The following is a 13174-nucleotide window of genomic DNA, read 5'->3' as shown; positions in this document are numbered from 1 at the left end:
AGACTTTGTTGCTAGGAAACATGGTAAAGAAAGAGAACCTTGGGTTCGGAAACCCATGCCTTTTCCTCCCAAACCATCCAAGAAAAAGGATGATAACTACAAAAAAGACACATCCGTGACATTTTGGGTCGAACGAATTTTTTTCTGTCATACATATGACACTTCTATGACGATAATTGTGACAAAACCCGGTATCATCATAGATGTGGTGGGCTCCTACTTCTATGACAAAAATCATGATAGGAAATGGGCTTTTTGTCTTGGGTGGGCCGGAGATGCAGCAACATGACATTCTTTGGGCCGTCCATGATGGAAAAAACCATGGTAGAAGCGAGGGCAAGGAAAATTTCTGGGAGTTCCCAGTTACGGTGGGAGGTCGAGGGCCGAGCGATGTGCATTTCTCTCGTACACGTACGCACGTGTATGCGAGGCGTTGGCTCTAGCTGAACCTGAGCGAGGCGTTGGGCTCTAACTGAACCCGAGCGATTGCACTGCAGGCTATGTGTTACTGAACCCGAGCGATCGATCGATGGCTGTTAACTGAACCTGATCGAGCGATTCCTTCGCTACTGCTGCTAACTGAAGCCGATCGATTGGATGAATAGTGAGCATTGCGGGGGGGGGGGGTGGATGAACAATGAACGGTGGCGTTTCCTCTAGATGAACAGGACCCTGTGGTGTGGAGGGCTGGATGAACAGTAGTGTAACGCCCCATATGTAACTCGCCATATTTGTTCTCCAACTCTTGCCATTTTCGGCTATAAGTTATGATATTCCCTCGTGGATGGTTTTTGTTTTTGTTTTGTATGTTGTCCATGTCATGCTTCTCATATCGTGTCATCATGTGCATCGCATTTGCATACGTGTTCGTCTCATGCATCCGAGCATTTTCCCCGTTGTCCGTTTTGCATCTCGGCACTCCTATGTCCTCCAGCGTCCCCTTTTGCCTCTTTTCGTGTGCGGGTGTTAAACGTTCTCGGATTGGACCAAGATTTGCCAAGGGGCCTTGGTTCACTACCGGTAGACCGCCTGTCAAGTTTCATACCATTTGGAGTCCGTTTGATACTCCGACCGTTAACCGAGGAACCGTAAAGGCATCGTGGGTGTTACAAGTTGGTAATCAGAGCCTTCCCCGACTTAGGATCCCCCTGCTTGATCGAATCGCTGGCGTTGTTGAGTCTAGAAAAATGTTTTGAGTCTTTTAGGATTATATATATCGGAGAGTAGGATTCTTTTTACTCCTCAGTCCCTTCGTCGCTCTGGTGAGGCATCCTGACGTAGAGTTTCGACACTTCTCTTCTCAAACTTCACAAAAAAAATTTAGGATCACGCGGGTATCTTGGAATCGTTCCGATGGTTTTGTGACGAGAACATTGTTCTTGGTGCCTCTTGGCATTTAGTGATTGTGGCAGTGTCCCGGGGAGTTGAGCTCCGAGGTGTTGTCGTCACAATTTTATCGTTGCAGTTCTGGAATATCTGAGTTTCGCCGACATCGAAAATATCTTTTATGCAGTTGTTGGTGAGATAACCTCGACGCCACCCAGTACTGGGGCGGGAGTATTTCCATAACTTGTATAACGGATGCTTTTCGAAGGTTGAGGTAAATGATTTCCGAAGGTTTCTTGGTTATGTGTTGAAGGATGGATACAGCTGGATGTAGGATTTGCTAGTTTTGGGTGAGATATTATGCTTCCTCTGTATCCCCAACACCTGATTGCATAACTGGAAAATTTCGGGAGTTTCATAGGTGGGAATTCATGTAGCTCTAGTATTTCTTTCGCAGATATTTGGTTTGTGATTGGGTAGTCCTTACCAAGTATTTGTTCATGTCCGTACCTTGTTGTTTATTCATCTACCTCTATCTAAGTGACTTCTAAATTCATGGAAGTGTGACCATTTAATTTGGAATTCATTCATTCATTCGTGTTCGAATGTTAAGGCTATATGTTGCAATTTCGATCCATTTGATTTAGCTTAAATATATGTCTTTCAAGATGCTAACGGATGTCACCCTCTTTAGGAGGGCTCGTCCAATGCTTCAAAATCTGGAACCTCCGCCACCACCTCCACCTCTGGAGGCATTGCAAGCTGTGATGGCCGCTACCAACGCCAACACGCAGTTGATTATGCAACTCTTGCAAGAGCACAACCAAGGAAATCAAGGCCATGGCAACAATCAAACTCAGTTTGCTACCCTCAACCAGTTCCTCGCAAACCAGCCGAAGACCTTCAGTAACTATGTCGAGGCCACAGACGCTGATGATTGGCTCGTGGATATCTGCAAACATTTTGAGTGCAGCAACGTCAGGCCTGAGGACTTTGTCAAGTTTACCTCGTTCCAACTCAAAGACCAAGCTGCTGAGTGGTATCAGCAATACAAAGATTCCAGAGGAAGTCGTGTGGTTACCTGGGATGATTTCCACCAAGACTTCAAAGCTCACCACATTCCTCAGAGTGTTGTTGAGAGTAAGCGTGAGGAGTTCCGCAATCTGAAGCAAGGCAGCTTGTCTATTTACCAATAGAACATCATGTTCCATAAGCTCGCTCGCTTCGCCAAGCAAGATGTCCCTGACGAGAAGAGCATGATTTATCAGTTCAGAGGTGGCCTCAGAGAAGATCTGCAACTAGCCCTCGTGCTTTTTGAGCCGAAAAAGTACGATGAGTTCTACAACATGGCCTTAAAGCAAGAGGCTGCTCAGCTCAAGTGCGATGCTTGCAAGAAGAGAGTCAGGGATGCAACTCCTTCTTCTTCTTCAACTCAAGTGGCAGTTAAGCAGCAAAAGTACTGGTTGCCTCCTCCTCCTCTGTTCCGTCAGCCTTATCAGCAGAAGAGCAAAGGTAGCAATGGATCTTCCCACCCACCCAACCCAGGCTTTCAGAACAAAACTTCGTCTCATGCTCCAAGGTCAAGTGCTCCGTATCACCGACCGCTCTCAGAGGTTACGTGCAACAAGTGTCAGCAGAAGGGTCACTATGCAAACAAATGCTTCAACAAGAGGCATCTTCCGCCTCCTCCTCCTGTGAGATCTGCCAGCAATGCAGTGGTCAAGCATAATCCCAAGCATGCTAAGGTCAACTTGATGAACGCAGCTCAGGCAGAGGACTCTTCAGAAGTGATCATGGGTAACCTTCCAGTTAACTCTATTCCTGTAAGAGTTCTTTTTGATACTGGTGCTTCGCATTGTTTCATGTCAAGACCGTTTTTTTGCCAAACATGACTTCAATACTTCACTTTTGGCTAAACCCATGGCTGTCATTTCTCCGGGTAAACATTTGAGATCTAGCATGATAGCTCCTGATGTGTCAATCGAGATGGGCGACTACAAATTTCTGTCCTCTCCAATTGTTCTTGGTGACTCAGATATTGATCTAATTCTCGGCATGGACTGGCTTTCTAAGCACAAGGCTCAGCTTGATTGTGCTGCCAGGCAGATTCAATTGACACACTCGTCTGAGGATGTAATCGTCTTTGCCGCTCGTGATGATACCATTTGACTATTTTCTCTCAATGAGAAGGGCGAGTTGAATGCCATCTCTCAGATTCCAGTCGTTTGTGAATATCAAGACGTCTTTCCAGAAGAGCTTCCAGGAATGCCTCCTCACCGGCCAGTTGAATTCGTCATTGATCTTGAGCCTGGCACGGAACCTGTTTGCAAATGTCCTTACAAGCTTGGACCAGAAGAGTTAAAGGAGATGAAGAAACAACTCGATATACAAGAGCGTATGGGTCTGATCCGACCAAGTTCTTCTCCTTGGGGTTGTGGTGTTCTTTTTGTCAAGAAGAAGGATGGCACAGACTGACTTTGTGTCGACTACCGTCCATTGAACAAGAAGACCATAAAGAACAAGTACCCACTTCCCAACATCAATGAGCTTTTCGAACAACTCAAAGGTGCTCAAGTATTCTCCAAGCTTGACCTCCGTATGGGCTATCATCAGATTTGCATTCGTGAACAAGAAATCCCCAAGACAGCATTCAGAACAAGCTATGGTTCCTACGAATACACTGTCATGTCTTTCGGCCTTGTCAACGCTCCTCCAACGTTCTCTCGCATGATGAACTTCATCTTCAACCCCTACACAAATGACTTCGTCTTGGTCTATCTCGATGACATTTTGGTCTTTTCCAAGAACAAAGAGGATCATGCCAAGCACTTGAGATTGGTGCTGGACAAACTCGGAGAACATCAGTTCTATGCGAAGTTTTCAAAGTGCAAGTTTTGGCTCGATGAGGTTCTCTACCTTGGGCATATCATCTCTGCCAAGGCCATAGCTTTTAATCCTGAGAAGGTGTCTGCAATTATGAATTGGGAACCGCCTCAGAATGTGAAGCAACTCCGCAGCTTCCTTGGGCTCGCAAGCTATTGTCGAAGGTTCGTTCAGAATTTATCTAAGATCGCGAAGCCTCTTTCCGACCTCCTCCAGAAGCATGTGAAGTATGTCTGGATGCCTGAATGTGACGTAGCTTTCAACACCCTCAAAGAGAAGTTAGTCACAGCTCCAGTTCTGACTCCTCCTGATGAATCCAAACCATTTGAGGTTTTTTGTGATGCTTCCCTACAAGGTCTCGGTGCTGTGTTAATGCAAGAGAAAAAAGTTGTGGCCTATACCTCTCGCCAGTTGAAGCCCAACGAAAAGAACTACCCCACTCATGACCTCGAGTTGGTGGCAGTTGTCCATTCTCTTTTAACATGGAGACATCTCTTGTTGGGAAGGAAAGTGGACATCTTCACTGATCATAAAGAGTCTCAAGTACATCTTCGCTCAGCCCAACCTCAACCTCAGGCAGACTCATTGGGTCGAAATGATTCAAGAGTATAATCCGAGTATTGAATATACTCCAGGCAAGGCCAATGTCATTGCTGACGCTTTGAGCAGGAAGGCTTACTGCAACAGTTTGATTCTCAAGCCCTTCCAACCGGATCTTTGTGAAGCTTTCCGCAAACTTAATCTCCAAGTTGTTCCTCAAGGATTCCTTGCCAACCTCCAAGTCTCTCCTAATTTGGAAGATCAGATTCGTGAGGCTCAACTTCTTGATGCTATGGTGAAGAAGGTGAAGATTGGGATTGCCAAGAGCCAACCCAAGTACAAGTGCTATCGTCTTGATGACAAAGATACTCTATTCTTCGAGGATCACATTGTTGTTCCTAAAGGTGACCTTCATAAAGTCATTATGAACGAGGCTCACAATTCACTCCTTTCTATTTATCCTGGGCGTACAAAGATGTACCATGACCTGAAGCAGTTGTATTGGTGGACTCGAATGAAGCGCGAGATTGCTCAGTTCGTGAATGAATGTGATGTCTGCAAAAGAGTGAAAGCAGAACACCAATGACCAGCTGGTCTCCTCCAACCTCTTGCCATTCTAGAATGGAAGTTTGATCATATTGAGATGGACTTCGTGACTGGATTTCCCAAGACCAAGCGTGGCAATGATGCTATCTTCGTTGTCATCGACAAGCTCACTAAAGTGGCTCATTTTCTTCCTATCAAAGAATCTATCACAGCAGCTTAGTTGGCAGAGCTATATACCTCGAGGATTGTCTCTTTGCACGGCATTCCACAGTTAATATCTTCAGATCATGGAAGCGTCTACTTCTAAGTTCTGGGATTCCTTCCAGAAGGCTATGGGCACCAACATTCGCTTCAACACAGCCTTTCATCCTCAAACTAGTGGACAAGTGGAGCGAGTAAATCAAATTCTTGAAGATATGCTCAGGGCATGTGTCATTTCTTTTGGTATGAAGTGGGAAGATTGCCTTCCATATGCCGAGTTCTCCTACAACAATAGCTTCCAAGCGAGTTCGGGCAAGGCCCCATTCGAGATTCTCTATGACAGAAAGTGTTGTACTCCCCTTAACTGGTCAGAGACTAGTGAACGCCAACTCCTTGGCAATGAATTGATCATAGAGGCTAAAGAAATGTGCAAAGTCATTCGTGAAAATCTCAAAGCCGCGCAATCGCGCCAGAAGAGTTACTATGATAGCAAGCATCGTGACTTGGCTTTCGAGATCGGAGACCATGTCTACCTCCACGTCTCTCCAATGAAAGGTACTCGTCGCTTCGGTATTAAAGGGAAGCTTGCCCCTAGATACGTGGGTCCTTTCAAGATCATTGGCAAAAGAGGCGATCTCGCCTATCAACTTGAGCTTCCATCCAACTTTGCAAACATGCATGACGTGTTTCACGTGTCTCAGCTTCGCAAGTGTTTCAAGACTCCTGATCGCACCATCAATTTCGAAGAGATTGATCTCCAAGAAGACATGTCTTATCATGAGCATCCCGTTGCTATCCTTGACGAAATTGAGCGCAAGACTCGCAACAAGTCTATCAAATTCCTGAAAGTGAAGTGGTCACATCATTCCGACCGTGAAGCCACCTGGGAACGTGAGGACCACCTCCGTTCCGAATATTCGGAGTTTTTCCAGTCCTAGATCTCAGGACGAGATCCTTTTGTAGTGGTGGAGTGTTGTAACGCCCCGTATGTAACTTGCCATATTTGTACTCCAACTCTTGCCATTTTTCGGCTCTAAGTTATGATATTCCCTCGTGGATGGGTTTTGTTTTCTTTTTGTATGTTGTCCATGTCATGCATCTCATATCATGTCAACATGTGCATCGCATTTGCATACGTGTTCGTCTCATGCATCCGAGCATTTTCCCCGTTGTCCGTTTTGCATTCCGGCACTCCTATGTCCTCCGGCGTCCCCTTTTGCCTCTTTTCGTGTGCGGGTGTTAAACATTCTCGAATTAGACCGAGATTTGCCAAGCGGCCTTGGTTCACTACCAGTAGACCGCCTGTCAAGTTTCGTGCCATTTGGAGTCCGTTTGATACTCCAACGGTTAACCGAGGAACTGTAAAGGCATCGTGGGTGTTACAAGTAGACGGTGGAGGGGTGCCCGTGGAGGGCTGGTTGAACAGGACCCCGTGGTGTGGAGGGCTGGATGAACAGTAGATGGTGGAGGGGTGGTTGAACAGTAGCAGGTGGAGTAGCGCGCGGTGGAGGCTGGATGAACAGGAGCCCATGGAGGCTGGAGGAGGTCGACGGTAGCCCGTGGAGGCTGGAGGAGGTCGATGGTGGAGATGAACAGTATCCCGTGGAGTCCCGTTTTGCGGTACGCCACACCCCTCCCGATGAACAGGCCCCCCGTTTCGACCATAGGAGGTCCGTTTCGTCCGTTTTGCGGTACGCCACACCCCTCCCGATCAACAGGACCCCCATTTCGACCGTAGGAGGTCTGTTTCCTCCGTTTTGCGGTACACCACACCCCTCCCTATCAACAGGACCCCCGTTTCGACCGTAGGAAGTCAGTTTCCTCCGTTCTGCAGTACGCCAAGCCTCATTTCCATCGCCTGTTCCGTCCAAGCCCTCCCGATGTACATGACCACGCATTCCGTTCCGACCCAGCCGATTGGCTCCCACGCATTCCGTTGCCTCCCGATGAACACGACGCATTCCGTTGCCTCCCGATGAACACGACACATTTCGTTGCCTCCCCATGAACACGACGCATTCTGTTGCCTCCCCATGAACACGACGCATTCCGTTGCCTCCCCATGAACACGACGACGACGATGTTTCTCTGTTCCGACCCAGCCATGTAAACGAGCCCTGGCCGTACGTATGCGCGAGTAGGCGTTCGAGACCCTGCCCGTATGTACACATACATGGCCGTATTTTCTTTCTTGCACCCTGGCCGCTGTACGTACGTGTACATGCTACGTGTGTGCCTCTACTACGACACATGCGCGCCTCTACTACGACACGTGCGCGCCTCTACATCGACCAATATGTACGTACACATTCGCGATCAGAATGACAATGGTATGTATGCTTCGACCAGGTGGGTCCGGACTTTCAGACACTTCCTTGTCTGCGAAGATGTAGCTGGTGGGTCCCAGCATTCAGGGGGGCGAATCGTTTTTTTTTTCCCGGACGCACTTCCTTGCATGCGAAGGTGTAGCTGCTGGGTCCCAGCAGTCAGGGGGGCGAATCATTTTTTTGACCCGGACGCACTTCCTTGCGTGCGAAGGTGTAGTTGGTGGGTCCTAGCAGTCGGGGTGTGAATCGTTTTTTTTTCCAGACGCACTTCCTTGCGTGCGAAGATGTAGCTGGTGGGTCCCAGCAGTCAGGGGGCGAATCGTTTTTTTTCTGGACGCACTTCCTTGCGTGCGAAGATGTAGCTCATGGGTCCCAGCTGTCAGGGGGCGAATCATTTTTTTCGTGAAATACGGTGGCCCGTCCGGTGGGTCCCCGTTGTCAGGTGGAGGAATAATTATTTTGCGAGTAATAAGGAGGCACTTCCTTGCGGCTACCGTGGACCCAGCTGTCAGCCTCTCCACGTATAGTCCACGTCCGATGGAAGTTGTTCCTTGACCACGTTGACCACGCCGCGGCGAGAGCACCAGGGCGGTGAACGACGGCGAGGCCTAGGAAGGGGATGACGCGGAGCCGGGGAAGACACGGCAGTGGATGCACACGCGGAGAGGAGTACGAGGGTTCACTGGTTCGGTTGCGCTGCCGTAGCCGCAGAATAACAGGGGGTGTGGGTGAGTGGAGGGATGGCCTGGCCAGCGGTGGGAGTAGTAGGGGGCGGTGAGGCCTCTGCGGCAGCACAGCCGGCCATGGGAGGCAGGAGCAGGCGGCACGACCGGCGCTGCTTTGGGCGGCTGGAGCAAGAAGACCATAGGTTGAAGAAGCACGATGGCCGTTGGATGGACATCGTACGGTCACTGCAGCTAGAATCGTTTGTATTGACTAAGTTGATAAAGCCCTTGGTACGTCAACTTAGTAGGCCCACAGGTCAGCTTCTGAAATGGTGTGCCCCAGATGTCAGGGGGAGGAATCATTTTCTGAGCGGGTGAAGCTAGAATATCCAAGATTGAAGAAGAAGCACGGCATCCGTTGGATGGAAATCCAACGGCCACTGCTGCTAGAACCGTGTGTTGACTATAAGTTGACAAAGCCTTGCATACGCGTCAACTCTGTTTTTTAGGGGACGCGTCAACTTAGTAAGGCCAGAAGTGTGTGGCAGAGAACTTATAGCCCATTTGAGATTTGTAAGAATGTGTAGCTCATTTTTTAATTCTAATGGAATTTACTACAGCCCATTTACAGTTTGTTAAAAGTACAACCCATTCCAACCAACCGTTCAAAACAGAATTCAATAAAATTTCCCACATTTTGATGGGATCCAAAATATTTTTATCCCGAATTTTCTAGTAAGATTAAATACAATTTCAATATAAATTTGTATACGTAAAAATCCAACGAAACATTGCGCTCGCAATAATTAATGAAATTAAAATTTTCAATATACAAAAATAATATTTTATAAAGTAATCACGTGTTTGGTGCATTTTTTTATAGTTACTGCCCAGTTTTTATAATTACATCCCATTTATTATTTCTTAAAGCCTATTTTCTTGTTAAGCCTAATGCATCCCTCCTAAGAAAGATTTGCAGCCCAGCGAGGCAGAGAATAACAACTTGACCTTGCCTGGCTATTCCTAAAAAAGTATAGCTGGGCTAGCCACTACAACAAATAACCCCCCTATAACAACGCATGGCTACCAACGAATCATATGCATGTGTTGTCGGATCAACGTCCCACCTCCCACCTCCCATGATTTGCTATAAACTCCCGTACCCACCTTCACATTATCCACAAAAAAATCTCCACATTATCTCTGCCTCCTCCGTCCAGGTAGCACGGTGCCAATCCAAATCTCTTCTCTCCGCGACCACATCGCCGCCGCCACCTCTGATTCTGGCTAGCTCCGGCACTTGCTGCGCCGCCACTCACCGGAACGGCTACCCTCACTGCCCTCCTCCGATCCCCCGCCATGGTGACGTCCTTCATGCGGCCATGCCCCTACATACGACCCCCAGCAACCCTAGTTGCCACAGCTCGCAAGCACCCGCGCCTCCTCCGGTTTGTCGGCCTACTGCCACACCCACGTCTGCACATGCGCCGCTCCCGGGCCGGCCTTGGTGGGCTGCTCCGCCTCAGCAATCTGAACTCCAACGTCGGTCACGGTTCAACAAGCCACTCCTCCTCTGACCCGCTTTTCTCTTACACTGTTTGGTTCTTTGTGTGGCAGGCCAGGGCGGATTCTTTGCCTGCCATCGTGACGATGATCGACGCTACCTTGATCGCTCATCTTGATCCACCGCCGTCGGTGCTGGCTTGCACCGGCATCAATGTCACTACACTTCTGAAATCAGAGGATGCCTAGCATGACGGTTTGTCCCCCTTTTCCTTCCTGCCTTTGAGACTGTATCTATGCATAACAGTGAGCGCGTACTTGTGTACCTCTATCCCTCTCTTGTAGTACTGCCACCATGTATGACTCTGATTGAAACCACGACAATGCAAAACATGGTGCGTCTGCATCGTTCATGTCTATGTATCTTATTATGTACAACAATGTTCATTATATATGCAGCTCACATCGTTTTCCCTTATTAATTTAATTTCAATGTATAATTAATTTTCATGCAGCTTGGCGTCTTTCACTAGTCCCCTAGAAAACACAACTGACGAGATGGCTACATCTTCCAGGTAATGATCTGCGCAGGGTATTGTTAAGCGGAGAGGCGGAAGACTTCAAGTGGTAGTATCGAAACATCAGATCACTGGTGGGGTGTTGTCTGCTGGAAACAATTCGCCTAGAGGGGAAAGGATGGTCATTGTACTGTAGGTGAGACGATCGAGGGCGAGGCACACGTGAGTTGGGAGGAAACAGTTGCAGCTAGGTTAAAGGAAGGGCTGAGTACGATCAATCCAGTGTGGTTATAGGTGTCGGGCTGTCGGCCTCAAGCTTGTTGTCAAAGACGTGCTCTTGCAGAGAACAAGAGTAATGCTTTTAATTATCACCAACGCATCAATGCAATGCAAGGTATGGTGTGCTTGAAACTTATGTGGAGCGTTTACTACCTAGTAGTGTTAATGTTTTTCCGTGCTCTTATATTTTTACATGAACTTTTCCATGCTCTTTCAAACCATACTTTAATATACTAATATACATGCTTCAATATACTCCATTCAAGAACAGTTTGTTGGGATATTAGAATGAGTCAAGTCAGTCCGTTTGTACTGATCTGTATAGAACCAATATGTTGCAAACCACGATCTTATTTCTTATACTATAGGGAATCTATTTTAGACTCTAGGTATGTTTTTTTCGTAACAAAGAAAGAACTGTCTGCTCAAGTGGCAGACAAAACTATATAATTCCTATCATTATATATGAAAATATGGTCGCTTTTTTGCGAGAGATGGTTAGCTTATTTGTATCTAAATCATCTAGAACTTGAATGTAATGTGAACAGCGAGAACAATTACAATGTTAGTATTACTAATATATCAGGCCATATTCTAAGATTTACAAGAGCACCAGATTAGTTATTTCCTCCCCTGCAAAAAAAAGATTAGTTATTTCCTGATATATATAGTTCTGAAAATGAAGTCGTCGTGTCAAAAGTTTTGAACTGTTTATTTTCATCGCTCGAGTATTGTACCATAGGTAGCGAGTTTGATGTTGAACTGCAAATTAGAAGAATAAAGTTCATTCGAGGGTAGAAAAAATTATCACACAAAATATATGTTACTGGTAAAGATTTCTAAGTAGAAAGTTAAGAGATGAAAACCTAAAAAGCCACACAAGATAAACACTAGCCCGCACAAAAAATGCACGGGTTAACAACTAGTAGTATAAAATGCTCAAATCTTGTGATTTCACCAACCTTTTTGCACATGGATGTTTCAGATAAATTGCTGCCTGCAGTTTGAGCTCCATTTTGCATTTCTGGTTTAACTTTTTTCTGAAAGATACTTATAATACAGAAAACTCTTTAGATGGAAATTCTACCTTGAGCTGTTCATTGTCTGAGACTTCGGTTGAACTTATCGCAGGATACCAGAATGTGGGTTGCTTTAGATTTGCCTTGAGGAACTGGCGACAAAATACACTGAAACCAGGTTTGTTAAAATTATCTCCACGAATTATATTCCCAACTACCCATATAGGATGTTGCCAAAGGGATTTCTGTTGGTCTGTAGAAGCTCTGTGGAACAAAATGCACACCTGTAAGTTATATGACACAACCAGTTTCCATTATCTTAGTTCAAGGTTTCTTTTTGTGAGGTTAGTTCAAGTTACTCTTCTTTATTTAGTTGGCTGGACAAAAAAAGCAGTGTGTGGCTATCTTAAAGTTGCAATTACCCAATCGCAGTACACAATATACAATTTTTGTGTATACTATAATCTAGATGCCTTAACATGACTAATATTTGATCTTAGGATGAGACTTCTCTTTTTGTACTAAGAGAGAACCATGTTCATTATGACATGCATGTCTATATGTTAGATATATGGTCCTAATGTATGTTTGGCTTACGACATATGGCAAAATAAAAGAAAAAGATTGAGGTGACAAATTTTAAGAGTGCCTAATAGAGTGGCATTCTAGGATAAGGAACAACAAGGATTTGTCATGATAATTTATGATACACTGAACTGATGTGAGCCTTCCTTTGATAAATTATCAATCCCAGAATATTTAAGTGTTACATGTGGCTTCCATCTCATGCCGAATTTAAGTTGATACAAAGCTGGAGGATGGGGCTACTACAAGATAGTTTTACATTTACATTATAGAATGTCATTTTCATGGTTATATAGGAGATCATGTAATGTCTTCTTCATTCCATGTAATGCAACCTGAGTTGATTAAATATATGAAATATTTCTGCTTAGTGGATTGCTGCTCCTTGCACTATTGTTCGTAATATACAAAATACCAATAATTGTTCATGCCTACAGATTCATGGAAGCATTGCACTAATTTGTAATGTGAAAATTAGTTTGTGTAGGGTAATCAACAACGTATACGAAGTGTTGTTCTGCTGTAGATATATATGTTGCGAACTTGCAATGCTTCTACATGCCAATTACCAATGCAATTATATGTGTTGTTGTAGACCCTTCCAAAGCCACCAACGGCAACGGATACTAATCCGTTGGTGTAGACCATAGCAACGCATATATGGACTTTAGGCAACACAACATTGCGTTGCTAAAGGGGGGTTCCTGTTGTAGTAGCCATTTTTAGTTTGAAAAAAATTAATATCTGGGCTGGATATCTGGCCTGGGCTAGACGGGCCACAA

General features: G+C 45.8%; 1 long non-coding RNA gene across 1 annotated transcript; it reads left to right on the top strand.

Moving 5' to 3' along the window:
* The first annotated feature begins 9690 nt into the window (after nt 1–9690).
* Nucleotides 9691–12727, top strand: LOC119269372. The gene is made up of 4 exons (XR_005133572.1): nt 9691–10030; nt 10106–10247; nt 10567–10903; nt 11920–12727. It is a non-coding gene; the product is annotated as an uncharacterized LOC119269372 (long non-coding RNA).
* Nucleotides 12728–13174: the final 447 nt, after the last annotated feature.

This window comes from Triticum dicoccoides, chromosome 3A (genome assembly GCF_002162155.2).
Source record: "Triticum dicoccoides isolate Atlit2015 ecotype Zavitan chromosome 3A, WEW_v2.0, whole genome shotgun sequence".
Taxonomy (NCBI): domain Eukaryota; kingdom Viridiplantae; phylum Streptophyta; class Magnoliopsida; order Poales; family Poaceae; genus Triticum; species Triticum dicoccoides.
This window is presented reverse-complemented; position numbering and strand designations above follow the sequence as displayed.